The following is a 25,175-nucleotide window of genomic DNA, read 5'->3' on the forward strand; positions in this document are numbered from 1 at the left end:
CTACAATTCTGGGGCTTTGGGGGACTCTACTGGAAAGAGAAGGGCTCTTTCATTGCAGGGATTGCTGAAAGGATAGAAAGTGCGAATCTGCTGTGTGCAGGGGCACAGCCAGCCACTGTGCCACCTCATACAACAGCCTGCCCGTGAATGGAGCCATAACTAAGAAAGCGGAGCAGGATGGACAGAACAAATCCTCATGACAGTGTGAGTCCCTGGATCCAACTGTACCTGAAACTCTCAAGATTCTTCCAGAGCTTCTGCTGAGCCCATAAATTCCATTTTTTGACTACTCTTGTTTGACTTGAGTTTCAGTCAGTTCGTATTTAGTCCTGTTCACAACCTAGTAAGCACAGTTTTACTTTGTTTTTCAGATAGGAATGGAGGCTCAGAGAGGTTAAGTGGCTTGAACAAGGCTGCACAGCAGCTGTCTGGAATCTGGGCAATGCAAAGCCCACACCCTTTTCTCTACTCCCAGGTGGCCGTGCAGCATGGCAGGGAGACAGGCTGCAATGGGAGGGGGTCTTCCACGGCAGGGAGTGAAGGGCCCATTAACTAGAAGAAAAGCTTGCTCCCTCCTAGGCAGGCCTGCAGAGAGGCAACGGCAGAAAGGAAGCACAGGCTGCAAACTGGTGACTGTTCTTTTTTTCCATTTTTATTTTTGCCAACTTCGAAGAAACAGAAGATTCCATGTAAAAACGTGGATGTTCAGCTTTTCTGGAAAATCCGAAGGGCTGGCAACACCACACGGGCAGTCCCACGTGGCAACGATTCGCTGGAGCTGGGTGGTGGCCCTGCTCAGATGGGCAAGGGCAAGGCACTCACTCTCCAGGTCTCCAGTCAGCCTATCATTCACATGTGCCCCCCGCCTGGGCTGGGCATCTGAGTGTGCGGCCTGTGTGGCAGAGACCACAGTGCTGTGTAGATGCCACCTCCTGAGAACCCAGCCTCAGAGGAGATGAGGGTGCTGGGCTGGGGATTCACCAGCTTCCCAGCCCCTCCCATTCTGGCTGCTCCCAAATCCCCAGCACCCAGAACGGTTCCTGGCACCGACAGGGCTCAATATATATTTGATGAATGGATGAAGAAAATGGGAGGGCGTCAGTTGGAGATTTCCAGGAGTACCCCATCAGCAGCCCTGTAAACCCACTCCCAAGGGGCATGGGAGAGGCAAGGAGGGCAGGAACAAGGGCAGCCCTGCAGTCCACTGGCAAGAGGCAGCTTGGTGAAGAAGCTGGGAACATGGGCCCTGAAACAAGACTCCCTGGGTGAGAATCCCAGCTCTACGACTTACTATGCGACCTGGGGAAGTTATTTCACCTTCTGTGCCTTCAGTTACCCCCGCCCTCCGCCATATAAAATGGAGATGAGAGTGAAATCGGGTTGTTGTGAGTGAAGTTATAAGCAGCCGATAAATAACTGTTACTCCAAGCTCGTCCACTGAGGCACAGACCTTGGATAAATCCCTTTCCCTCTCTGAGCCTCAGTTTACCCATCTGCACAATGAGGCCATTGGAATTTTCCTTTAGGATCTGCTGGTTCTGGCATTCTGTGACTATGAAAATTCAGGGTCATGCAAACTCCAGAAGCTGGGCCCCCAAGAAGCATCCAAGCAGGTCTCAGGGGTCTCTCTGCCAAGCCGTTCCCACCATCGAGGTCAAAACAGACCCAAAGGACCATCACGATGAAACCATTCATTGAAAATCCCTTTAGATTTAGCCCAAGTTCCAGCCTCAGGATCCGCTGTGGCTCATTTACCCCAAATCATGACAACCCAAAGGCACAGGGACATGGCTGGAAGGAGCCAGCCCTGGTGGCTGTCCTGAGGAGGGCCCTCCCAAGAGCCTGCAAGAGGGGCTCACCACAGCCCTCATGGTGGCTGGCGCCCTGGCAGCCAGCTGGCAGAGCCGTTTCCATTTCTCTCGCACGCCCCCAGATGGGAAATGATTCATGAAAACCAAGAAGGTAAAATTAGCCCAAAGGCTGCCGAGTAATTTATGCAGCCAACAGCCCCAGGAGGGAGGGGAGGCCCACACTGCCAGCTCAGGCTGGCCTCCCAGGGGCTGGCAGAGCGCAGCCTGGCCATCTGGAGCCTCTGTCTCTGGGGTCTTCTATTTCTGGACTCAGCTTCCCAGGCTGTTGGCAAGGCTTCTGGCGCTTTCCCTGACCTTACCCTGGCCCACTCACCAGACTTAAAGGATGCTGGATATACTCCACTGAGGACCCGCGGGGTGCTGGGGAGTCACACACATCCACCCGTTCTATCCTCACCTCAGTTTCAGGAGGAAAGTTTCAGATCCCCCATCTTTCAGTTGCAGAAACTGAGTGAGGCTCAGAGGGGTTAAGTGGGTAGCCAAGGGTAAATGGCAAAGCCAGGATTCAAATCTGGATCTCATGAACTCTGTGAGCTGTGCCTTCCTGGCATGCTGGCTGCTGGCTGCCAAATCTCAGGTTCTCCATGGGGTGAGGGGCGTGGATCCTGGCAAGCCCCAACATACCCTGTCATGTGCTTTTCACAATCTCAGGACCATCCAGTACCAGAACCTGACCCGCAACTCCAAGCCCAGTTGTCCCAATGGACAAAGTCTTCAATATCCTAATCTCTTAAATAGGGGCCGAGGAAGTATTGGTCTGCAGCCCCTCCTTATGGGAGGGACAGAATAACAGGTATCGGCAAGCTCCATGGTCTCGCTTTACAGGGTGGTGCACCAAGTCCCAGAGAGGGAAAGGGGCTTACTCAAAGCCACACAGCAAACATGTGGTTGAGCCTAGGCTAGAACCGAGTCCTCCTGCAGAGATCCTGCTGTCAGAGCTATTTACGAAGAGTGTAGATCTGAGTGGAGGTGGGGGAATTCCCTACGATCAGGGCAGCTGAGGTGAGAGTTACTTCCTGGGACCACCGGGTACCCCCCGATCCTCAAGCACCTGCTCCCACTTTTGGGACACACATGAGCAGCAGAGGAGGGCTCCTCAGAAGGCAGTAGGTGAGGCACACTGGAATCCTGCTCCACACCTGCGGGACCTTGGCCAAGACCTTTGTTAAAGATGGGCTCATTATCGAAAAGAAATGAAATCAAAATGAAAAATGTGTGCGTTTGAATCACCCAGTAGGCTGGGAGTGATCCATAGGAACTTGAAGGCTCAGCACGCATGCTGACCCAGAGCCTGTCTTCAGACCCTCTGGCTCCCCTGGTTTTGCCCAGAGGAAGACCAAGACCAGCCACAGGTGACACACACAGCTACCCATGGAGAGGGAATTTGCCTCTGTTCCCTGGGGGCATGCAGCTGAGCTCCACTGTGGACAGCTGGGAGCAGTACCACCCACTCCTTGGGACACAGTTCAGAGCATCCCAGTTCAGGCACCGTCTCCCCAGAGTGACTGCAATGCCAGGGCCCAAGCCCTGAGCTCAGCACTTCCAAATATCACTACACTGACCTCCCCATCAGCGCCGAAGGAAAGGTGAGAAAACCGACATGCAGAGAGCCTGAGTTGCTTGCCCAAAGCTTTCCATTCATTCAGAGATCATTTATTCGACACATTTACCAAGCACCTGCCATGTGTCAGGCATGGTGCCAGGAGTGAGAAAGGCGCATTGCCACCTTAGTGACCCCCTGGCCATCAGAGGCTTTATAGCATAGTGGCTCCCACATATCCTCTGAAGCTATACTGCCATGATTCAAATCTCAGCTTCCTCCAATATGATCTTCGGAAGTCACTTAGCTTCCTTGTGCCTCAGTTTCCTCAGCTGTATCTACCTCATGATGCTACCCTGAGGATTAAGTGAAATGTCACAGATAGTGACTGCCACATAAGTGCTCAGTAAATATGAGCAGTTATTGCTGAGCCAGAACCCAAAGCCTGTGTCCCTCTGACTCTTAAAACTAGGCCAGGTCAGTTTCTTTGGTGTGACCCAGCCTAAAAACGGGTCCAATGACGGCTGCTCACCTGCCTCCCTGGGAGAAGCACTGGAGCCCCCAGGGCTGCTGCAACCCCTGCCCACACCACAGGACAGGTGTAGAGAGCAAGTCCTCACCCCAGACGGGTAGACAGGCCTTAGCTGAAGCAGCCACCCTCTGCTGCCAGCCCCCTCTAGGTACCCAGAGGGTCCAGGGCTGGTGCTGGGGAAGGGCAGGGCCTGGGGCAAGCCATGGTGCTTCTTGCCTCTTAGGAAATAATCCCAAACATCTGTGCTCACTGAATATACATGCGACTGCCCAGAGGGCAGGAGGCCAAGCTGTGTGGCCGGGAACCTTTTGCCAAGACTGTCACATTAGGTTGCCTCATGAAAAAGAACCGGACAGGGAACCAGATGGCCTGGCTACCATTCCCAGCCCTGCCGGTGGCGACCTATGTGGCTTTGGGAGAGTCACATAACCTCCTGGAGCCTCGGTTTCTGCATCTGTGAAATGACCTTGGCCAGGTTGCCTGTTTTTCACAGGGTGGCTGCAAGGAGCTACTTAGGCAGCAGCATACGTGTGGTTTGGAGCCTGAAAGGGGGGTGTAAGGAAAAGAAAACAGACCATGCTTTCCAGCACTAAATAAATCATCAGCTGCACCGATTTGCCCCCAGGGCTGCGAGACAAACCCTGGCCTGGACCAGCCAGTGTAGCCCAGAGCCCTCCCGGGACTCTCAGGGGAAAGGCTGGCCCCAGGCTGCTTTCTTCTCCTGCCCACCCTGCAGGCCAAGGGAGATCAAATCCGCAGCCACAACGAACCTCATTGACAGTCGGTAAACCTGCCTGAAGGATGGGGTTACGGTACCAGGCTCCTGGCCACCTGTGCTGAGCAAGGGGTCAGGGTGACCTTCTTCCCTCCCCATAGGCTCTGGTCCAGACCCTTCAGGGCCAAGCCGGGATGAAATCCGATCGCCCGCTGCATTCCCAGGCAGCAGCCTCCACCGGGATGTCAGGGGACAGTGGGACAAAGCCATCACCAAGGCCGGAGCCATGCAGGCTGCCCTCTGGGAGCACAGGCCCCCTGCCCACGGAGGTGGGATCCAGGGCTCATTTGCAGAAGACACCCCAGAAGAGTAACATTACTGGGCATTTACTGTGTGTCTGCCCACCACACGGTAAACACTTCGCATGCGTTAGCTCACTCGGTCCTCGGCAGTGCCAGGATGTAAGTGCTGCTGTTATCTCTATTGGACAGAGGATAGAACTAAGGCACAGAGAGGCTATGTGGCATTCCCAGAGTGCCCAGTTGGTAAGGGGTGATCCAGGACTTGAACTGAGGCATTACGACTCCAGAGCTCACTTCCTACAACAGCTGACCAAGAGAGGGGTCACCCAAAGCCATGCCTTTGAATGAGGGCAGAAAACCCTGAATGTGAAGGAGAGAAGGCTCCAGGGGCAGCAGCCACTGTTTTCAACTCTCTGAGGGCTGGCAGGGGCCAGGAGAGCTGATTCTCTCTGGCTCTAAAAAGGAGAACCAGCGATAGTGAAGGACTCACAGGGAAACATTTGGTTCTATGCAGTCTCAACATCCAGATTTTAAACATTGTACAATAAACTTTAAAAAATGCAAAAGGTTCCCCAGACCCAGCAGTAGCTGCCCTAGATATGTGCAAGGAGGCACTAGAATAAGATCAGAATTTACCCAAACGTCAGTGGTGGGGGGATGGTTAAATGACGATCCTTTCTAAAACCTACCGTGCAACTAGATTTCCTAGATACAATGTTAAGTGAGAAAAGCAATTTGCAGAATAATCTGTACTACAAGAAACCATTTGTTTAAACACATACACACACACCCACACACACTGCCGTGGTACGTATTCCTATAAATTATGTGTGTTAACATATAGAAAAAGATCTAGAAGGATATATACCAGAGTCATGAGCATGATGGTCAACCCTAAAGAGAAATCTGGAATGTTGTGATCATCAAGAAAGACTTTAGCTTATTTGTTAATGTTTGATTTTTTTTCCAAGTAAAATGTATTTGTATATTCCTTACATAATTGAAATGTAGTAAAACAAAAATGAAAAGATCCAATGAGCTGCCTTGGGAACCAGTGGGCTACCAGTCCCTGGAGACAGGCCAGCAGCTCTGCCGGGGTGGAGGGAATTAGAGGCAATTTTAACACCACAAGGTGTTAAAAGGGGTGAACCACCATTCTGAACCTTGGGCGCCCCAGCAGCGAAGTCAGAGCAAAAGCCCTTACTCTCTCTACTCGCATCAAGAGTTGCTATAAGGAAGCACGGAGCATCAGACCCTGCAGAAGGGAGAGGCTGGAGTTGTGGATCTTCAGTGTGACTCAAGAAGAAATGGGCCGGGCAGTCAGAGGTGCACAGGCCAGCTCTTCAGAGTCCACCTTCCCCGGCCTTCTTCCCCCAGTGACTCCCGGCCCATTCAGTTTCAGCAGCCCCCAGCCCTGGCCAATTGTGACCAGCTTCAGGGATGCTTCAGGGATAAAGGCTGTGTCCTTAAAAGGACCTGACACTGGGGGCAACAGTTCAGGAAGGAAGGAGGAGGAGAAAGCGGTTATAAATGCTCACAGGGCTGACTGCCACTGGTGGTGACCAGTACTAAGCCCAGGCAATGGCCCAGGCAGGACAATAAGCCCTGACCCCAAACGCAGACTGAGCCTGTGAGCCCCGGCCAGACCCTGACAATATAGCAAGCAGAGGCCAATGAGGCCATTACCTCCTAGACAGCTATGTCGTCACGAGGAGAGTCAGGACATGTGGATCTAAGTCCCTGATATCCCACAAGACCTTGACAAAGTCGCTGAACCCTGTGGGGCCTCAACTCCTTCATCTGCAAACTGGGCAAACAGTAGCTACTCCCAAGCTTGCTGCACAGATGAAATGAGACTGGGCCCACTTAGCCTCTCTGTGAACCATAGGGACTCCCACAACACGCCTCAGACACTGGGCTCCGAGAAAAGGGGGTGGCAACAATGGAGCTCCAGAAGCAGCCAGACTGCTGCCAGGCCAGAAGCCCAGGACAGCCAGGAAGGAGGCCACTGCTGGGCCCAGGAGGCAGCAGGCAGAGGGGTTCTCCAGGAGGGAAGGGTCCAGGAAGAAACGAGAGTGAGTCTGAAAGGGCAGAGGAGACTTTCTTGGCCACTGTCCTGGGCCTGAGGCCAGGGTGCTCAGGGAGGGCAGGGGAGCCACTGGCAGGTGCCAGGGAGGAGTCTGGTTTCTAACTGAAACCTGGGGAGCAGACCCCTGGGAGCTGGGCCAGCAGGTCCTTGCCTCACCGTAGCCCAGGGAACTGGGACAGGGTAGGCCACAGAACTAGGAAGGGGGCTCAAGGAGAGGGAGGGCAGAGCGCAGTCTCCGGGAGAAGCCGAGACAGGCTGTGATGAGCAAAGGGGCCAGACTGTGCCCGTGGACCTGGACACGGACAATCTTGGAGGATTTGATCGAGAGGTCTTACTAAGAAGTGGCAGGAGCCATGCAGAGCAGGCTCAGGGTGTCTGTCCTTAGAGAAGCGGGGGCACTAAGAAGCAAGGAGGTCTCAGCAGGCCTGCATAGTGAAAGGATCGGCTTTGGGGAAGGGTGGAGCAGAAAGACAAGCCTGAGTTAGGCTCAGCTGTCCCAGGGCTTGCTCCCCAGCTCCTGTCAGGGAGGCCCTCACTCTATGGCAAGTAGTGAAAGCAGCGTGGGACCAATCGAGTCGGACAGAGCAGATAGGGTAAGGACTCTCATTCTGAGCCTCCACACATGACCAAGGCCACTGTCAAGACTGTGGCACCTCAACAACTCCTGCCTTCCTGGCCCTGAAGCCAGAGCCTGGACAGAGAGGAATGCCTGCCCAGCCCCGTTCTTCAGGACCCCAGGCAGCTGGACTCCCTGTTGAACAGCAGCCAGACAGCCCAGCCTGCTGTTGGGGCCCAGCCTGTTTGGGAGCTGCAGGGAGGGAGGCAGGGGCTGGGCCACCCTGAACTGGGGCCCCAGAGGAGGGTGGAGGTAGGGCAGGCAGGAGAGGCGCTTCCAACAGCTCCCTCCCAGGCAGGCCCCTGCTCTCTCTCCATGGGCTTGTGGCCACATGCAGGCCCAGGCACACCTTGGTCTGTTTCCAGCAGCCCCGGGACAGGGCAGGTCAGTTATTCTAGGGACAGGAGGCTGTGACAGAGTTGAAGACCAGCAACTCCCTGACACTGCACTGAATGCTCCTTTGAGCTGGGCTGGGTTGGGACTTCAACTTTTCCTCGCTGCCTCAACCAGATGTTTGTTCCTTAGCACTGGCCCATCAGAAGATACATGCAGGAAACCACTTCAGCCTGTTGTCCACTGCTCACCTCCTACACAGACCCCATGCCGTCAGAGACCAGGTGCCCAGGGCCTAGGCAATGACCCAACCTCAGCTCAAACTTCAGGCCTCCCTGTGCCTGCTAGCTCTCCCTGAACACGGCTCTGGACTGTACCCCAGACTGCACCCAGCACCCATTTGACAGCCCACCAGTCCACGTTCCTGCAGCTATAGTAGGACAGGTGTGAGGACAAGAGAGTTCTGCCATGGCCAGCCCGTGACCCCAGGTGTGACCCCACCAACCAGGCCAGCCTGGAAAGGCCACGCTGCTCATACCTGAGGGCTGCCTGTCTGTCAGCCAGGACTGACTCACGGGACAAAGAGAGGCCTGTGCATCAGCAACCTGCTCCACCGAGGAGCAGCCTTCTGGGAGGTTGGTGGCGGAAAGGAAGCACACACCTGGATGGCCTCTTTGGTCCTCTAAGGCAGAGGTGCCCAACACCTGGACCACGGACGGTTACTGGTCCATGACCAGTTAGGAACCTGGCCGCACAGCAGGAAGCGAGTGGCAGGCTGGCTAGCGGGCAGTACCGCCTAGATTATCACAGGATGTGAACCCTACTGTGCACTGCACATGTGAGGGCTCTAGAGTGCACTCCTTATGAGAATCGCACGAACGCCTAATGATCCAAGGTGGAACAGTTGATGATCTGAGGTGGAACAGTTTCATCCCAAAACCATCCTTCCCGACCCCGTCCATGGAAAAATTGTCATCCACAAAATGGTCCCTTGTGCCCCAAAGGTTGGAGACCACCGCTCTAAGCCACCTACTCAGTCATGGCCACCTCAAGTCCACTGCCACCTCGACAGAGTTTCCATAGCACAAAGCTAACTACTTCTCTCCCCTGCTTACAAACCACCAACAGCTCCCCAGTGCTTCTAGGGCAAAGTCTCAATTCCTCCACATGGCATTCAAGGCCCTCCCAGCCTGGCCCTCACCTGCCTCTCCCCAGCCATCTCCACTGCTTCTCTAAACACCCATGACCGCTTGCCATTCCCGAGCCGTCGGGTCCTTCTGTTGCCTGCCTTTGCACATACTATTCCCAGTGCCTAAAATGCCCTTCCCTCTCCCTCCACCTGGCAAACCTCCGCTCCTCCCTCATGGTCCAGCTCATCGTCACCTCCTCTGGGAAGCCTAATCAGATCCTCCCTCTCGACCTGCCAGGGCGAAATGACTTGCTCTCCTCTGCCCCATATCCATGAGCAAGCCGGGTGCTTCCTACTTTCAATCCCAAGACCCAGGCAAGAGCTGCTCAAGAAATTCGAGGTGAAGTGAATTCTTTATTTTTTAAGTTTTCCAATCTGATGCCAACAGATGCTTTTGTGAAATAAAATTAAAAATGATGTGGCAATGTCAAGTTGCCAAACAAGTTTCTCAAGGCTTCCTCTCAAAGTCTGCACGTCTCTCACCACAGACCCGTCCCACACAGCTCAGGATGGGCAGAGATCTGCGGACCACGGTCTCCATGGCCTGACAGAGCCACTGTGCTCCCGGTGTTCCCGGAGGAACCTGGTGCAGGGCCCATCAAGAGTCAGGTGTGTATGTCTAGACCCCAGAGCACAAGGGCCCGCTCCATGGACATCTGACCCAGACAATGGATGGGAAGGTCTGAAAATGCTGTAACATGGCCGGTCCTTGTGCTAGGCCTCCCCATTCTTCAAGTGGTCACATAAAGGCACAGAGAGGAGGACCTGCCTGAGCCACAGTGGCCCACATGCTGTACTTTCTTTACACTGCTCATCATCTCAGGGGAAGGAACTTGGAATCTGTAAGTTAGTTGTACAAACTCCTGCCCAGCATGGATGGCTGACCTTATCTCCCACTGCAGTCCCAGCAAGCCAGTCCCATGCTGTGATAAAGAGCTCAGACTCTGGAATCAGACAGACCTAGGTTCATATCCTGGCTCAGCCTTTCATTGCTGTGTGACCTTAGGTGAGTCACCTCACTTCTCTGGGCCTCAATGTTACCTCTGGAAACTGCACCTAATAATACTAGCATCATGGGACAGCTATGAGGGTTGAACGGAACATGCCCATCCACACTCACTAGGGCTTGGCTGTCACTGAGGTTTATAAAAGGCCCAGGATCTGGCAGCCGGAAACTCTGCCCTGGATTCTCCTTTTCTGCTCACCCTTCCCTGGAGACCCAATATCTCCTCTTTGGGGTCAAGAGAGACTGCTGGTTTCCCTGGCTGCTAAGCTTGCTGATTTCCTTTGAGGACTTCACCTCCCTGCCCTCTGCCTCCCTCAGGCTAAGGGGCTTTTCCTTCCTCCCCCTCCACCCCTTCTTGGGGCACCACTGCACCCGCTCTCAAAATGCCAGCCCCCTCTGACTGGTCTTGCTTTCTCTTGGAACACAGCTGGCCTAAAGAGGGGCACCCCTGGCCCCTGGGAAAATGTCACTCTGTTTGGGTTGGGGCAGTAAAGGGCTGTGAGGTCAGGGACAAGCCCCAGCCAACCACCTCCCGGCAGCCCCCAGAGCCCGCCTTCTCTGTACCTTGGGCCATGACGGTGCTGAGTCTGCCCTGGCTGGGTCCCAGTCAGCTGCTCCCACGAGAAGCTCACTTCCTGCTGGGGCTGAGGGTCTGGTGGGCTCCTCCCCATGCCCCTCAGCCGTCCTGGAGCCTCCCAAGCCGGCCATCTCCATCCCCTGGCATCGGGCAGCCGGATCCTTTCCTGGACCTCACCCCTTTCCCTTGGGGAAAGTGAGAGATAGTGGGAGAAGCCACTCCGGGAAAGCTGACATTGTGGAGGCGGTTCCATATTTACTTGCTCAGTGACGTCCATACCAGCCCAGCTCAGTGCCCTAGTCAAAGTGATCCTCCTGCCTGCTGGTCCCACTCTCGCCCCCAACTCTGCCACAAGCCTGGGGGAAGGCGCCCACTGGCCACTACCCCCCTTTCTACCCCAAGCTCCTTCCAGCCGCACTGCCTGATATTTATGCAGTAGCTGGACAACCTCTGTTTACGAAGCAGGGCACAGAGGCTGCAACAACGCTCTCTGGGGTCCCCATTCTGCTCTGATTCCAGAAGGACTGGGGTGCAGAGGAAGGGGTACTAGATTTGAGGTTAGAATGTTAACTTCGTTACTTCCTAAACTGTATGAGCTCCAAGTCACCTCACCTCTCTGAGCCTCAGTTTTCTGAGCTGTAAAATGGGAGTTTTAAGAGCTAACCTGCCTGGGCTAGTGATCGGGGATCAGGAGAAGGTGCAGTTGGGAGGAGGAGAGTCCTGGTTGTTCTTATGGATCAGGTGAGGTAGGGGAGACAGGACTGGAAGGGAAAGCTCCAGAAGACATTGAAAGCTCCAGAGGCCTGGGGTGCCTCACTTTGCAAGTGGATCCCCCGACCATTAGTACCAACCTCTGATATGAGGCTGCTGCTTGGGAGCAGGATGGCCAGCAGCTATCTGCCCCCCGACTACTCCACTTCCCCTACCCAGTATCATTTCAGTGGAGGCTCCTGGTTTGAATGTGCCTGCAACTTCTGACCTGTGAGGTTCCTGGGACTGGGAGAAGGTCTGAAACCAACACTCTATAAATCAAATCCTACTTTTATTGATTTATTATTATTTTTGAGACAGGGTCTCACTCTGTCTCCCAGGCGGAAGTACAGTGGTGCGATCTCAGCTCACCACAGCCTTGATCTCCCAGGATCCAGTGATCCTCCCACCTCAGACTTCCAAGTTGCTGGGACTACAGACACACATCAACATGCCTGGCTAATTTTGTTCAGTTTTTGTAAATACAGGGTCTCACTATGTTGCCTAGGCTGGTCTCAAACTACTGGACTCAAGTGATCCTCCCACCTCAGCCTCCCAAAGTGCTGGGATTACAGGCAAGAACCACTGTGCCCAGCCCAAATCCTATTTTTAAACCACCCAAGAAACCTTCTGGGGATTATTATGTAATACAAATAGGCAACCTCAAAGGCTTTCTTTATCAGTGTGGTCTTCTTAAGAAGACTGGAAAAAATGCAATGATGGCTATGTGATCTTGAGTTGGTCACGTAACCTCTCTGAGCCCCAAGTTTTCTCATCCATAAATGGATGCAGGAGTAACCTCACGGGGCTGTTGTTGGTGTCCTGGTGCTCCACACATGTTCCTTCCAGCTGTTTACCGCCCCAGAGATAATAGCACCTTAAACTCAGTCCTGCAAACACAGAGGAAAAATATCTTCCACAAAATGTAGGGCAGGACTGATATTACTGAGTCCATTTACAGAAAGGAAACTGAGGCCCAGATAGGTTAAGTATTTGGCCTTGAACACAAGACACTGGGGCACCATGAGTGTCTGAGGCTGTGGCCAGATCACCTTTAAGTATAGATACACTCACTGTCTCGTATTCAGGCACTGCTGTCCCATCCCCAGCAAGGGGCACGAGAGGACCCCCATGCCTCCCCCATGTCCACTGGCCTCACACCCACGAGATGGCCCGAGACTGGCCCTAAGCCATTCACTGGTGCTGTTTCTCCGGAGCTGTCCATGCAGCCCTTAGAGGCCGGTAGTGGCATCGCCCCCATTCTGCAGATGAGAAAATGGGTAACTCCAAGAGGGGCAGCCTCCTGCTCAGATCTCACTGCTATCTGGTGCCAGAAGCAGGACTGAACCTGGGGCCCACACCCTCTCCAGGGAACAGTGTGGACCCCACCAGCTGGCTCCCTGGCTCCTTCTCAGTTCCCTTTTCCTGCTAAGGGACCAGCACAAGGCACTTTGCTGGATTTTACATGCAGGTCCCCTCGCTACTCAGAAGCAGAAGTCAGGCACACTCGGGGAAACACCTGGCCCCCAGAACTAAGCCCCAACCCATCTGCTCTGACCTTCACTGTAGAGGGCCAAGTTTCCCTACTTTTCGCTGGGAATAGTCACTCTCAGCTCTCACCTTCATCCTCCCCTACCTCAATTATTATGACAGCCTCCTATTTGGCCTCCCTGCCTCCAGTCTTATGCCCAAGCCACTGCTGCTGTCTTTCGGAACATGGATCTGATCACCATGTTAGCTTCCTCCCCATACAACCCTCTGAGGCTCCCTGTGGCCCAACAGACAGAGTCTAAACTCCTCAACACAGCAGTCAGGACCTGTTACAGCCTAGTAAGGGCCAAGTATCTGGGTTAGGCCGGAGGGCTCAGGAATCAGGTGCCCTGAGTTTGAATTTCATCACCAACTATGAAACCGTAGGCAAGTGATGCTACCTCTCTGAGTCTCAGTTTCCTAAACTGTAGAATGGGGAAGTAACAATACCATGATCAGGGCATCGCTGTGAAGATTTAAAAAGACAAAGCAGATAAAACACTTTGAACATAGTCAGTGCTCAATTAATTCACTCATTCCACAAATATTTGAGGCTCTAGTTACTATATGGCATATACTGTTCACACAGCAGTGAACAAAAGTAACAAAAATCCCAGCTCTCTGGGAACTTGCATTATAACGATGGGAGGCAGATGGAAAACAAAATAAAAAAGTAAAACATGGGGCATGGGATAAGTGCTACGCACTAAAGAGAGAAAAAAAGCAGGAAGCAGAGAGAGGGTGTTGGGGTGGGTTGCGATTTTAAACAAGAAAGTACCCATGGCCAGGCCTGGTAGTTCACACCTGTAATCCCAACACTGGGAGACCGAGGCAGGTGGATCACCTGAGGTCGGGAGTTCAAGACCAGCCTCATCAACATGGTGAGACCCCCCCCACCCTGTCTCTACTGAAAATACAAAAATTAGCCACGTGTGGTGGTGTGTGCCTGTAATCCCAGCTATTCGGGGGCCTGAGGCAGGAGAATCGCTTGAACCCAGGAGGCGGAGGTTGCAGTGAGCTGAGATTGTGCCATTGCACTCCAGCCTGGGTGACAGAGTAAGACCCTGTCTCAAATAAATAAATAAATGTGCCCATGAGAAGGTAGCATTTGAGCAGAAGTCCTGGAGGAGGCAATGGGGTAACTGGGGTAAAAGTGCCATGGAGATAACTGGGGTAAGAGTGACCTAGGGAGAGGATGCAACCAATGCCGAGGACCAGGACTAGTGTTACTCATACTATTTTTATTCTTATTCTCTTTCCAGCCTCATCCACCTCCGTCTCCTCCCCTTACACTTACTCTCCACCCGAATAAACTACTCAAGCCTCCCCAGTCCCTTCCATGCTTCCACGCTTCTGGAAAAGCCACGCCCTGGAACTGAAGCCTCTCCCCTCCCGTGTTCTCCAAATACTACTCACTCTCCAAAGCTCAGCCTAAAGACCTCCTCCTCAGGGAAGCTTTCCCTGACTTACAGTCAGTGGTTGCCCCCTTTGCATCCTTCTGCTGTAAGCTACAACTGCCTGGCTATTTGCCCATCTCCCAGGCTGATCTGTGAGCTCTGGAAGGGCAAGGACCAACTTGCACATGGCACCCCCTAGGCCCAGCACAGTGCTTGGCACATGCCCTAACCACCTGGTCAATGAATGAAGGACCGAATGATACCCAGACTGCGGTCCAGGCCTCCCCACTTACAGAGCCACAGTCTGGGGACACCACCAGCAATGTGGCTGCATTAAGGGAACATTGGCCTTTTCAACACAGATACAAATCTGCAATAGGAAATAGGCTTTTAAAAAAAACAACAGCACAATTTTCTTTTTTCTTTCTGCACGGCTTGTTTTTCCAGCACCGCTCCAGGGTCAGCTGTCGGGAAGCTCCTCCCAGGCCTCACTCGGAGAACATGGGGCTCTGTGGCCTCCAAGGAGTCTCAGCCTCCAGCAGGAGGTGGAGATGCACCAGGCAGTTTCAGATGAGCCCTGGCACCACGGCCACCAGTCACCTCTGAGCCAAGAACCCCATGCTCAAACCCCGATGTTAGGTAGGTGTCACCCCACTGGAGGCCCGCTCTCCCATGAGGGCTTTATAACCCCACATGATGCTTTCAAAGGGGTTTGGGGTTCTCTGCCCTTACTCCAAGAAGGCACACCAAGGAGATGGCCTCAGACTGCCAGGGTTCTAATCCCGGCCACACCATTAACCCTGGGTCCCTTACTTCATCTTTCAGAGCCATAGTCTCTCAATCTGTGAAACAGAAATAACATCTACCTTGTGGAGCTGTTTTCAGCACAGGGTATGTGACATGCTTAGAACCACAGCTGGCACACAATAAACCCTCAAAAAACATTAGCTGCTATCATTATCATCAACTTCTTCTTCCTCTTCATCTTCCCCAGATCTCTGGTTCTGCAGCCCCTTCACTGAATCATATACTGTCTAGATCAGCAGAGACCTCAAGGCAATGTTGAATCTCATCCTCCTGCTTTCCTGGAATATCCTCTGCTATATCACTGGCACACAGTCCCCCTGGGCCATGGACACCAGTAAGGATGGGGAACGTATCATCTGTACTCTACAAGCCAGTCATTTTGCTGGCTATGTCTAATATCTCCTTCCAGCTGGACCCACCAGCCCGAAGCTCAGGGAAATGGCATTCCCTCATCCTGTCCCCAGCCCCCAGCACACAGTGGGCCCTCTGTCCATGCTCAAGGATTCAGCAGAAGGTGTTTGGTGAGCAACTCTCAAGTGCAAACACAACAGCACATTCAAAGCAACCCTGGCAGAGCTTACAGTCTGATGGTAGAGCAAGGCTGCAACCAAATCATTACACCAATAAATGGAAAATTGCTATGGATGTGAGCACTCCAAAAGAGAGGCAGGTGGGCCAAGAAAGCTATAAAGAAGGGAGTTTGGCCTAATGAGGTAGGGGTTCCCTGAAGGGGGGATGTGAAGATGGAGGAGGAAGGATGAGGAGGCCTCATTGGGAGGGGGGTGGAATGCAAGGTCAGGGCAGAAGGAACAGCATGAGGAAGCCCCATGTTAGGCAGAACATGACAAATGGGAGGGACAAGAGACTGGAGGGCAGCTCCCCGCAGAGACTGGAGGGCAGCTGGATTTCTGTCATTCTCCTCACAGCAGTGGGAGTGCCTGAAGGTCTTTCAGGCAGGGGTTTATACGCTCAGATATGCATGTCAAAAAGATCAGCCTAGCTGCTTTCCAAGTCAGGGTCCTCCCTCTGTGTATTAACTGAACATGCACTACTTGTGTCTCTGCTTAAAATGCCTCTCTAGTCCCTGTATCGGTCAGCACAGGCTAAGTTATGCTGCAGTAACAAACACTCCCAACAGCTCAGCGGTTTTAAACAACAAAGGTTTAGTTATCACTCATGTTGCATGTCCATCATGGGTCACCAATAGCTTCACATGCGGAGTGACGCAGGGACTCAGGCTGGTAGCAGCCACCACCATTCCACCTTACTATCAGTTTCCATGCCATAGGGAGAGTGCACTGTGGAGGGTCTCACACCAGTAATTAAATGCTGTGGCCCAGAATTGATGTCTATCACTGTCGTTTATAACTCACCAGCCAGTCACAGGGCCCCCACCCAAGTGCAGGTAGAACTCCAGTCAACCTACTGTGGAACTAGAAGAACCGGAAATAGTAAGAGGAAAGCATTGAGGACAACCAGACACTCCCATCCCACTGTGCCCTTCGCTAACCTTAATTCATTCATTAGATGGCAACAGCTCTAGGATTTGAGGAGGAAAGGCCAGCCTGTGTAGGAAAGATCAGGGTATGGAGTTCAGAGAGATCTAGGAGAGGATAGGAGATGAGGTCAAGGGCAGAGGCCAGATCACTCAGAAGCTTTCAGGTCACTGCACCAATCTGGTTCTTTATCCCCAACACACTGGAAAGACTTCTAGGTGTTTGAAGCAGCAAGTGGGATGCCTGATATGACCCTGTTTGGAACGGATCACTCTGACTGCCATGAGGGGGAGGCTGCAGATGGACATTAGGAGGCTCTTGCTGTTGTCCTGGGGAGAGACAGCGATGACTTGACCACAACACTGGGGAAAAGGGGATGGAAAGAAGTGGATGGGTTCATTTGAGAGGATAAAATTATCTGGGCGTGGAGATGGAGTAGACTGGGGTGAGAGAGACAGAGACACCAAGGCTTCTGCCTTAAAGAGTAGTGGGACAGTGTGCTCTTGGCCAAGATCAGAGCCCTAGAGGAGGTTTAGAGACAAAGATTATAGACAGCTTTGGCCCCCGTGTGTTTGTCATGCCTATGGGACAGCCAAGAGAGCAGGCCAAGAAGGCAGCTGAATCCACAGGCAGGACTCCCGACTCCTAGCCCAGTGCTCTTTACTTCATACTTGCCAATAACCTGGAACCAGGGAAACTCCCTGTAAGTCCAGGAGAGGACAAATCCAAATAGGAGAAATCCTACTTGACACCAAGGAGAAGAAATGGATGGAACACATCAACCCAAGAAGTCTAGATGACAGAACTGTAACTCAGGTTAAATGAGTCCATAAGTGCAGAGGTGATGGCTATCATGACCAATCTAGGACAAGTGAGGGGTGTCCTTCATCTTTGAGAACATCACCAGGGAAGGAAACAAGATCCTGCCACCAGCTGTTCCTTGGAGGCCCTGTCAGTTTGAGACTGGATGGACCACGATGGGGCCTGTAGGGTCTATTCTGATATTCCCAGGACAGTACCTTCTGCCATGATTCTGGAGGAGTGTTGAAGAACACGTCTTAAATAGTATGCCAGGCCCTGGAATAGGCATTTCATCATTGCTATCTCATTTAATTTCACAACTGCCTTGCCAGGCAGGTTTTGTTGGACTCATGTTAGGGATGGAGACACAAGGCTCAGAAAGGCCAAAGACAACAATGTGAAGTCCAAAGTCAGACAGCGACTATGAGGAGGAGGTAGAATTCAAAGAGAGACACCCTTTCCATTAAACTGAATACAGCAAGAGGTCTGGGTTCTATTCCCAGAAGGGGAGGTTTCTACACGTGCCCTACAGAACTCTGCTTGTCCACTTTCAGAGAGTCGGCGGGCAAAGACTGTGCCCTGCTCCCCAACCATGACCACACCTCCAACAATGACCCTAGGAAAGCCCCAACCTCCCTTCCTCTGAAGAGGAAATGTGGGCGAGGATCAGCTTGGGTGCTACAGGCATCAACGCTCCACGGAAAATTCTTCTGTCCCCAGACCCCCAAAGTTTATAGGGTTTCCAGGTACCAAGAGCAATCTCTCATTATCGCCTCCTGGCCCCACGCACAAAGGGCTGGGTGTGCTTCCTTACAGCCACTCTAAATTATGCAGCACGGCCTTTCTCCACACGAAGCAAACGTCTAGGAAAGAGGAGAGGTTTCACATTTTTCTCCCCTAAATCCCAGCCCAGCCTGGGGGGTTCTAAGCCCCCATCTCCCAACCTGGCTCTAGACACACACCAGCAACTTTTCAACAGCATCGCCCAAGACACCGATACTCTCTTTGCAGCGACTCGCCTAGGGCACGGTGGCCTTGACCGGAGAGAGGTCATTGGCCGCTAAGTTTCTGCAGTTTCTGCATAGAAGAGTACCTTGGGGACTGCGAGTGGGGGTGGAGGCTACGCTCCGGAGAGGTTTCCCGAAGAGTCTACACCGCAACTAACACTTAAAACGCATTCCAGAAACGCCCTCCGGCTCGGCCACGCTTCGCGGGTAATCGCGAACCGTGATGGAGAAGGCTTCGTCGCATCTCAAAGGATGCCTCCCACCTTTATCCCCGAGCCCCCCGCAGCAGCCCCCGGCGCGGGGCCGAGGGCGTGCACGAGAACTAGGCCGGCTGCCGCGGCGAGCCCTCTGGCGTCCGCGCCCCGCCCCGCCCGTGTCACCGCGTTCTCATTCCGAACGCCCAACCCGGGCCGCCACTCCCATTGGTCGGCGGCCACGTCCGTCAGCGGGCGCGCCGCTCGCGGAGAGAAAAGGCTACATTGTAACAAGGCGAGGAGCGAGCGAGCTGGGAGGAAGGAGGCGGAGGGCGGCCCCCGGCTCCCGCGGCGGCGGCGGCGGCGGCAGCTACCTGCCGAGGGTTCACCTACCTCGCGGCCCCAGCGGGCCGCCCCCAACCCCGCGCCCGCGCCGCCCAGACCTCCGCCCAGCGCCCGCGCCGAGTCCCCCGGCCGCCCGCGACCCAGCCGCCGCTCCCGGCCCCCGCACCGGCGGCCCCCGCGCTCGCTGGCAAACTGCCGAGCGCTCTCCGAAGCCATTTTCAATGGCCACATTGGCTACCGGGGCTGACTCACCTTCCCGGGAATGCTGCGGCAGCCGCGGAGCCCGGGCGGCGCGGGCGGCCCGGCGGGCGGCTCGGCGGAGGCGGCGCGGCCCCGGCTGGCGGCCCCCGCGGCGGGAGCGGCCGCGCTGCGGGCGCGCTGGTCCCCGGCGAGGCAAAGTTTCAGCGCCAGCCTCGGCGCGGCGGCGGCGGCGACTCGCTGCTGCTCTCCTCCCCTGCTTTGACCACCATCTTATTAGTACAGGAAATGACATGGAAAACGGAAGAAAGCGGCGTTTGGGGCAGACGCGGACCCCCCAATTCAGGGGCCGGAGCCGGGACTCACCAGCCGCATCCCGACCCGGCCCCGGAGAAAACTCCCGGGGCCTCTTCGGCCCGCGCCCTGCCCGGAGGGGGGAACCCGGCTCCCCAAACCCAAAGGGAGAGGGAGCGTTTTATAATCCCGCCCGTGGAGAAATCGAGAAAAAAAATGATGAAAAAAAGAAAAGGTTAAGAGAGAACTTTCGAACTGGGATACTTTTCTGGGGTCGGAAGTAAAAGTTCTCAAATTTTAAAAAAGTCATTGCGAGGGGGGCTCCCTGGCTCTCACGGTCCTGTGGCTGTCCATTTGGAACCAAATAGTCGGGGGGAGTCCATGCGTTTGGATTTTTAACCCTTTCAGGGCTCCGCGGCTGGCCCCCTCCCGGTCCCATTTAACCCTTTGAATGCCCAGCAGTTTGGAGATACAAACTGAAGTTGCAAAACGCAGGCGTCCCGCGAAGGCTGAGGGTGAGGGGTTTGGGGTTCGTTAAAAATATTAACTCTTTACCTGGGGTTGCGGTTTTGAAGTCGCGAATAGCACATGTTCTTTAAATCAAAATATATTACAGAGGGGGAGAGATTCTGAGAACTGGAGGGGCTGGTCCCTGGCTGGCTTGGAAAAGATGTTTAAGCGGCATTCACTTGCTCGATTCCTCAGTTTTTCCATCTGTGAAATGGGATTCGACATCACAGAGAGAGGGGGGAGAGGGAAAGACGGGGCCGGGGGTGGAATTGTCAGAGGGCTTGAGTGCTTGACTTGCTTTCCTGGGCGCCTGGAAAACTGACAGGTTGTGATGGGGCTGGAAGTCTTGGAGGAGGGCAAGGGACACTGCGGGGTGGCGTAACCAGGACAACCATTCCCCAATCAACCCCTTTCTCGTGGCGTCCTCTATAAGTGCTGTGGTCCAATGGCGACATCTCTGCTACCAAGGGAGGATGCGCTGTGCAGGCTCCAAAATTGGGGCCATAAACCCCACTTGGTGATTCCCAGGAAGGCGCCTGGGCGAGGCGCTGTCCAATGAGAGGCGGTCCTTCCCCCCAAACATCAACGAAGCCTTGCAAGAGTTGCCGAGACGGCCCCCAGAGCGTACTGCCCCTGGGAAGGCGGATGGAGTTCCCTGTCAACCCTGCTACTGGCGATTCCCAAATGGGCGTTCATGGTCAGACCGCTGGGCGAGCTCATGGCTTTTGGAATCTGGATGTGGAGTTGGAGGCGGTGGGGGTGATGAGGGAGGGAGCACTGTAGGTACCACATCATATGTTTCCCTTGACTGGCGTCATAAACACAACTTCTTGGAATCTCATGCCTGTTGCTGGCTGTGTTATCTGGAGCAAGTGTGTTTCACCTCTCTGAGCCTTTATTTCTTGCATCTGCAAAGTGGTGTACAGTAGTAGCCACGTTCCTGGCTCTGAGTAAGGAGTCATGAGAGTATATATAAAGGGCCCACCACCCAGCTACTCACAGTAGATGCTCAAGAGACAGGAACAACCCTATCATTATATGAAGTTCAATGCAACTGTAAGTTTCCTGAGTATCTCTCTGCTTGGTGCCAGGCAGAGTGTCAGATACTGGGGGACGGGGGGTGGGGGGAGGGGTTCCACGATTAGAATGACAAGATCCTTCAAGGAGGTCTTGGTCTGCCCAAGAGATGAAGGCACTCGCAGATAACTTCAATTAATTCAGAACTGAATGCACCTCCAGTGGCACTGAGCATTGTTTTGGATGTCAAGTGCCCGGCCAGGGGAAAGGGCACTGAGGAAGGAGCCATTTGTTGTTCCTTTTGAGGAGAAAGGTTCACCAAGGAAGTGATGTCAGAGGCAGGCCTGGAATTTCCACCAATGGTAGGATGGCATTGCCAGGAAGGCAAAGAGCAGAAGCAAAGACCTCGAGGCGTCAACGTGCCCAGGATGTTGGACATATGTCTTGCAGTGACTGGGGTAGAGGGTGAGGCAGAGATACCGGAGATGAGGGCAAAAAGAGAAGCAGATAAAGGAGGGGTGTGGTCCCAGCCTCCAGAGAGCAAAATGATCATTAAGAGAATGAGCTGGCAAGTTGGAAGTGAGGTAAGGAGGGAATTTCTTGTGGCATTGGTTTTCTATTTAAATCTCCCCATCCATTTCTAGTCTGGCGTCCTTTGCCAGGAAGCCGTAGGTCCTCAGCTGCATCTGTAGAGTGCGACTGGGTCCTCAGGCATTGCAGGCTGCTGAGTCAGCGCTTCAGGCGTCACACTGGGATTTGCCCAGGGGCTGTGGGGAACAGAGAGATGCGGTGTGATCCAGAGACCCGGGTCTGAGTCCCAGCCTGCTGCCTGAAACATTTGACTTGTCCTCTCTGGGGGCCAGTATTTTCCTACATGGCATGAGGAGTTGGGACCAGGGCTTCTATATTCTGCCCTCAAGAAGCTGCCCCTGTAGCTACACAGTCAAGGCCAAGGCACAGGAAGGAATCTGAAACAAGGCTGGGGGAATTGTTGGAAACATCTCAGAAGGTAAGCCCCAGGCAATTGGAGGGCTGTCACACGTGCTCTGGGTCAATGTGGGCAGAAAATGGTCCCAGACCCTGAATGTGATCACCAGAGACAAGCAGTCTAGACAAAGACGTCTTGTGAGACTGTGCCTCTGTGGGCTGAGTTGGGCCTGAAACTCAAAAGTAGGGATGAGATGAGAGCTCCACTGACATTTCCTGAGAACTTAAGGGAAAGGGAAGGAGAAGAGAATTGAAGTGAATAGGGCATATGGCACACACCTTCTGGGTTATTACCATCTAGCCTCTCAATAATCCAGGATGGGTGTCATCATCACCATTTTTTGCAGACAGAGAAACCATGTTCAGAGAGGTTAAGAGACTTGCCCAAGGTCACACAGCTAGTTTGAGGCAGGGCGAGATTCAAACCTAGGTCTGCCTGACTCCATTGCTCAGTGTCATCTGCTCTTGGTCATTTCTGGTTCATTGTCCTTTTCCATAATGCAGCTTTTCAGTCTAATGGGTGGTGAAATATTTCCTTACTTTCTCTCTTGAGCATATCTCACAAAAAGGAGCTGACCAGAACTTTGTGATTCAAGGCCAGATACATTATGACCTCTTCTTGCAAAAAATGTGCTAACGATCCCAGTCACCTCCAGGTCCCTGTGAAGGCTACTGAGATGCTCTAAATGAATAGAGTTCACCTCTTTAAAAGGAAAAGTCCACCTGAGGCCTTCCCTCCACCCCCTACTAATAATAATGACACCAAGCAAAACATACTTCCTGTTAGCTCCAAGGTAAATGTCCCCTGGATCCTAGAAGGAAAGGTCACTAGGGATTCACTTCCACATTTGTTGTAAAACCAGGACCTTTTTCTTGCACATATAACCTTTCCTAAAACCACAAGGGCAAAATTTCAATCAGGATTTAGTGCCCAGAAAAAACTAAAACTGGAACGCACTGCATCTTCCCCAAGGAACTGGCAAGCATCTTCCTTGCTAATAAGAGGAGCTCCGTAACTGATCAGTCTTCCCTTCTTGCACAGGTTGCCAGGAAGCTCAGAGCCAAATTCCACCTTCTAACAGCTTTGGCAGTTGCATCCTTCTTATTACTGCTTTACTGTTTCTAATCCTACTGACTCAACCTTGTTTTCTCTGCCTTTTATTAAAGATGTTCCCCTTTTTAATGGTAAGAGATAAATGCTTTAAATAAATCCACATTTGGAAGAGTTGCTGAAGGGACCTGGATTCCACAGGCCTTATGTTAAGCCAGGCACAGTTCTGTTCTGGTCTTGTCCATTCGCCCAACAGCTGAGGGATCCGTCTCTTGGAAGGAAGGAGGGACTGGCTTAAGACCAAGGAATTGCTCATCTAGCTGCTGACAGTGGCTAAGATCAAAATGCCTTGGGTCAGATCATTGTTGCCATTTTTTGCTCTACTGACAAGCAGCTTGCCTTGATCCTGCCAGCTCCCTGGGAGGCCCAAACCACTATCCCCTATCTGTGCTCCAGAAAATCTCCCCCATTAGTCCCTCCTATTGAGGCATGGAAAGGTGGGGAGGTATGGGAATAGTGGCATGGGAGTGAGGGAGCAGCCCTAGATCATGAGGACAGGGAAGGCATCTCTGAGGAGGTGGCATTTCGGTGGGGGTCTTGCTAGATACAAAGGAGCCAGCCCCACTGAGAGTTGAGTAGCAGAATTTCTGAGCAGGGGACACAGCCAGTGCAAACGCCCTGAGCAGGCTGGAATTGGCTTGTTCTATGAAGTGGCAGAAGGCTAGTGTGCCCGGGGTGCAGTGTGGCAAGAAGGACGAGAAGCAGATGTGGGGAGAAGTGGGTGGGATCTCCACCAGGCTTTTCCAGTTTGGATTTCTTTGAAGTGCAGTGGAAGCCACTGGTTATTTTAAAGTTGGGGAGACTCAGAACTTGATTTGTTTTCATGAGATCACCTTGGTTGCCATCTGGATAATAAACATTTACTGAGTCCCAGTGAGTTTGTAGGTATGCTCATAAACCATCTCATTGAATTATCCCTGAATTCTAGATGACATTGAAGCAACATGTCTCTTTTTTCTGGCTCCCCAGCATCTGATTCCCCTTCCAGTGGCTGGAGAGCATCCCACCTTCTGACCGTTGGGGAGAAGCAGAGTGTGCCCTTTCCCTGCCCACTGGAGAAGCTGAAACAACAAAAACTCCCTTCCCCGGCCTCCCTGCAGGTAAGGCACTGGTCCATGACCCAGGCTCAGTCAATCAGATGCATCTTCCTGACTTTGAATTGGGAGCATGGACCATGGACAGTCCTTTCAGGCATGGGTGGGGTACAGTGCAGTCAGTTCTCAGGGGCAGTAATGTCAGTGGCTGGGTCCAACAGAGCTATGGGCTAGGGCTGGTGGTGCAGGCTTTGGCACCTGTGGGTCAGGTTGAGGAGCAATGTCTTCACCACATCAGGTCTCTAGCATGATCTTGGCTGTGACTCTGGCTGTGTGCACCCCACACCTGTTTCTCCAGCCTTCCAGAGGATCATGAGCTACCTGAAATTCTTTCACTGTGTTCCTTTTCAATTTACAAGTTTTCTATTGCTGCATAATCAATAGCCCAAAACTTAACAGCTGAAGACAGTAAACATTTATTATCACACAGTTTCTGACAGGCCAGGAAAGCCACAGCCCTTTATAAACTAATCTCAGAAGTGACATGTCATCGCTACTGCCATATTCTGTGGTCACACAGACCAACCCTGGTACAGTGTAGGAGAGGACTACACGAGGGTGCAGCCACCAGGAGTAGGGATCCTTGGTGGTCACCGTGGAGACTGGTGACCAAAATCAGCCAGAGCAATTTCCGTTGTTTGCAGCATTAAAACCAAGGCATTATGGAGCTTGTAGATGATCATGCAGTTATTCACCAAAATTTCTTAACAGTGTGTCTAACCAGGGGAATAGGCAAAGGAAACCCCCAGATATCAACTGAGAGCCAGCGGTAGAGCTTGCCTTGTAGACAGGACCTTGGCAGACTGGTAAAATCAAAGAGGTTGAAATCATTGATTGGAGTACAAGTTGTGGAGTACTCTTTACAAA

The 25,175-nt window shown here is 53.0% G+C and overlaps 1 protein-coding gene across 3 annotated transcripts in view; it reads right to left on the bottom strand.

Annotated features, from left to right (window-relative positions):
* Window positions 1–19,588, bottom strand: part of PRDM11 (PR/SET domain 11) — an 87,897-nt gene extending 68,309 nt beyond the window's left edge. For 2 of the 3 annotated variants that reach the window (XM_037999476.2, XM_008000717.3), the window contains exon 1: window positions 19,350–19,588. The gene's annotated coding sequence lies outside the window, so the exon portion shown is untranslated. The remainder of the gene's footprint in view (window positions 1–19,349) is intronic. The other variant, XM_073017059.1, reaches the window with a different exon arrangement.
* Between the last annotated feature and the right edge of the window lie 5,587 nt (window positions 19,589–25,175).

This window comes from Chlorocebus sabaeus, chromosome 1 (assembly GCF_047675955.1).
Source record: "Chlorocebus sabaeus isolate Y175 chromosome 1, mChlSab1.0.hap1, whole genome shotgun sequence".
Lineage (NCBI taxonomy): Eukaryota > Metazoa > Chordata > Mammalia > Primates > Cercopithecidae > Chlorocebus > Chlorocebus sabaeus.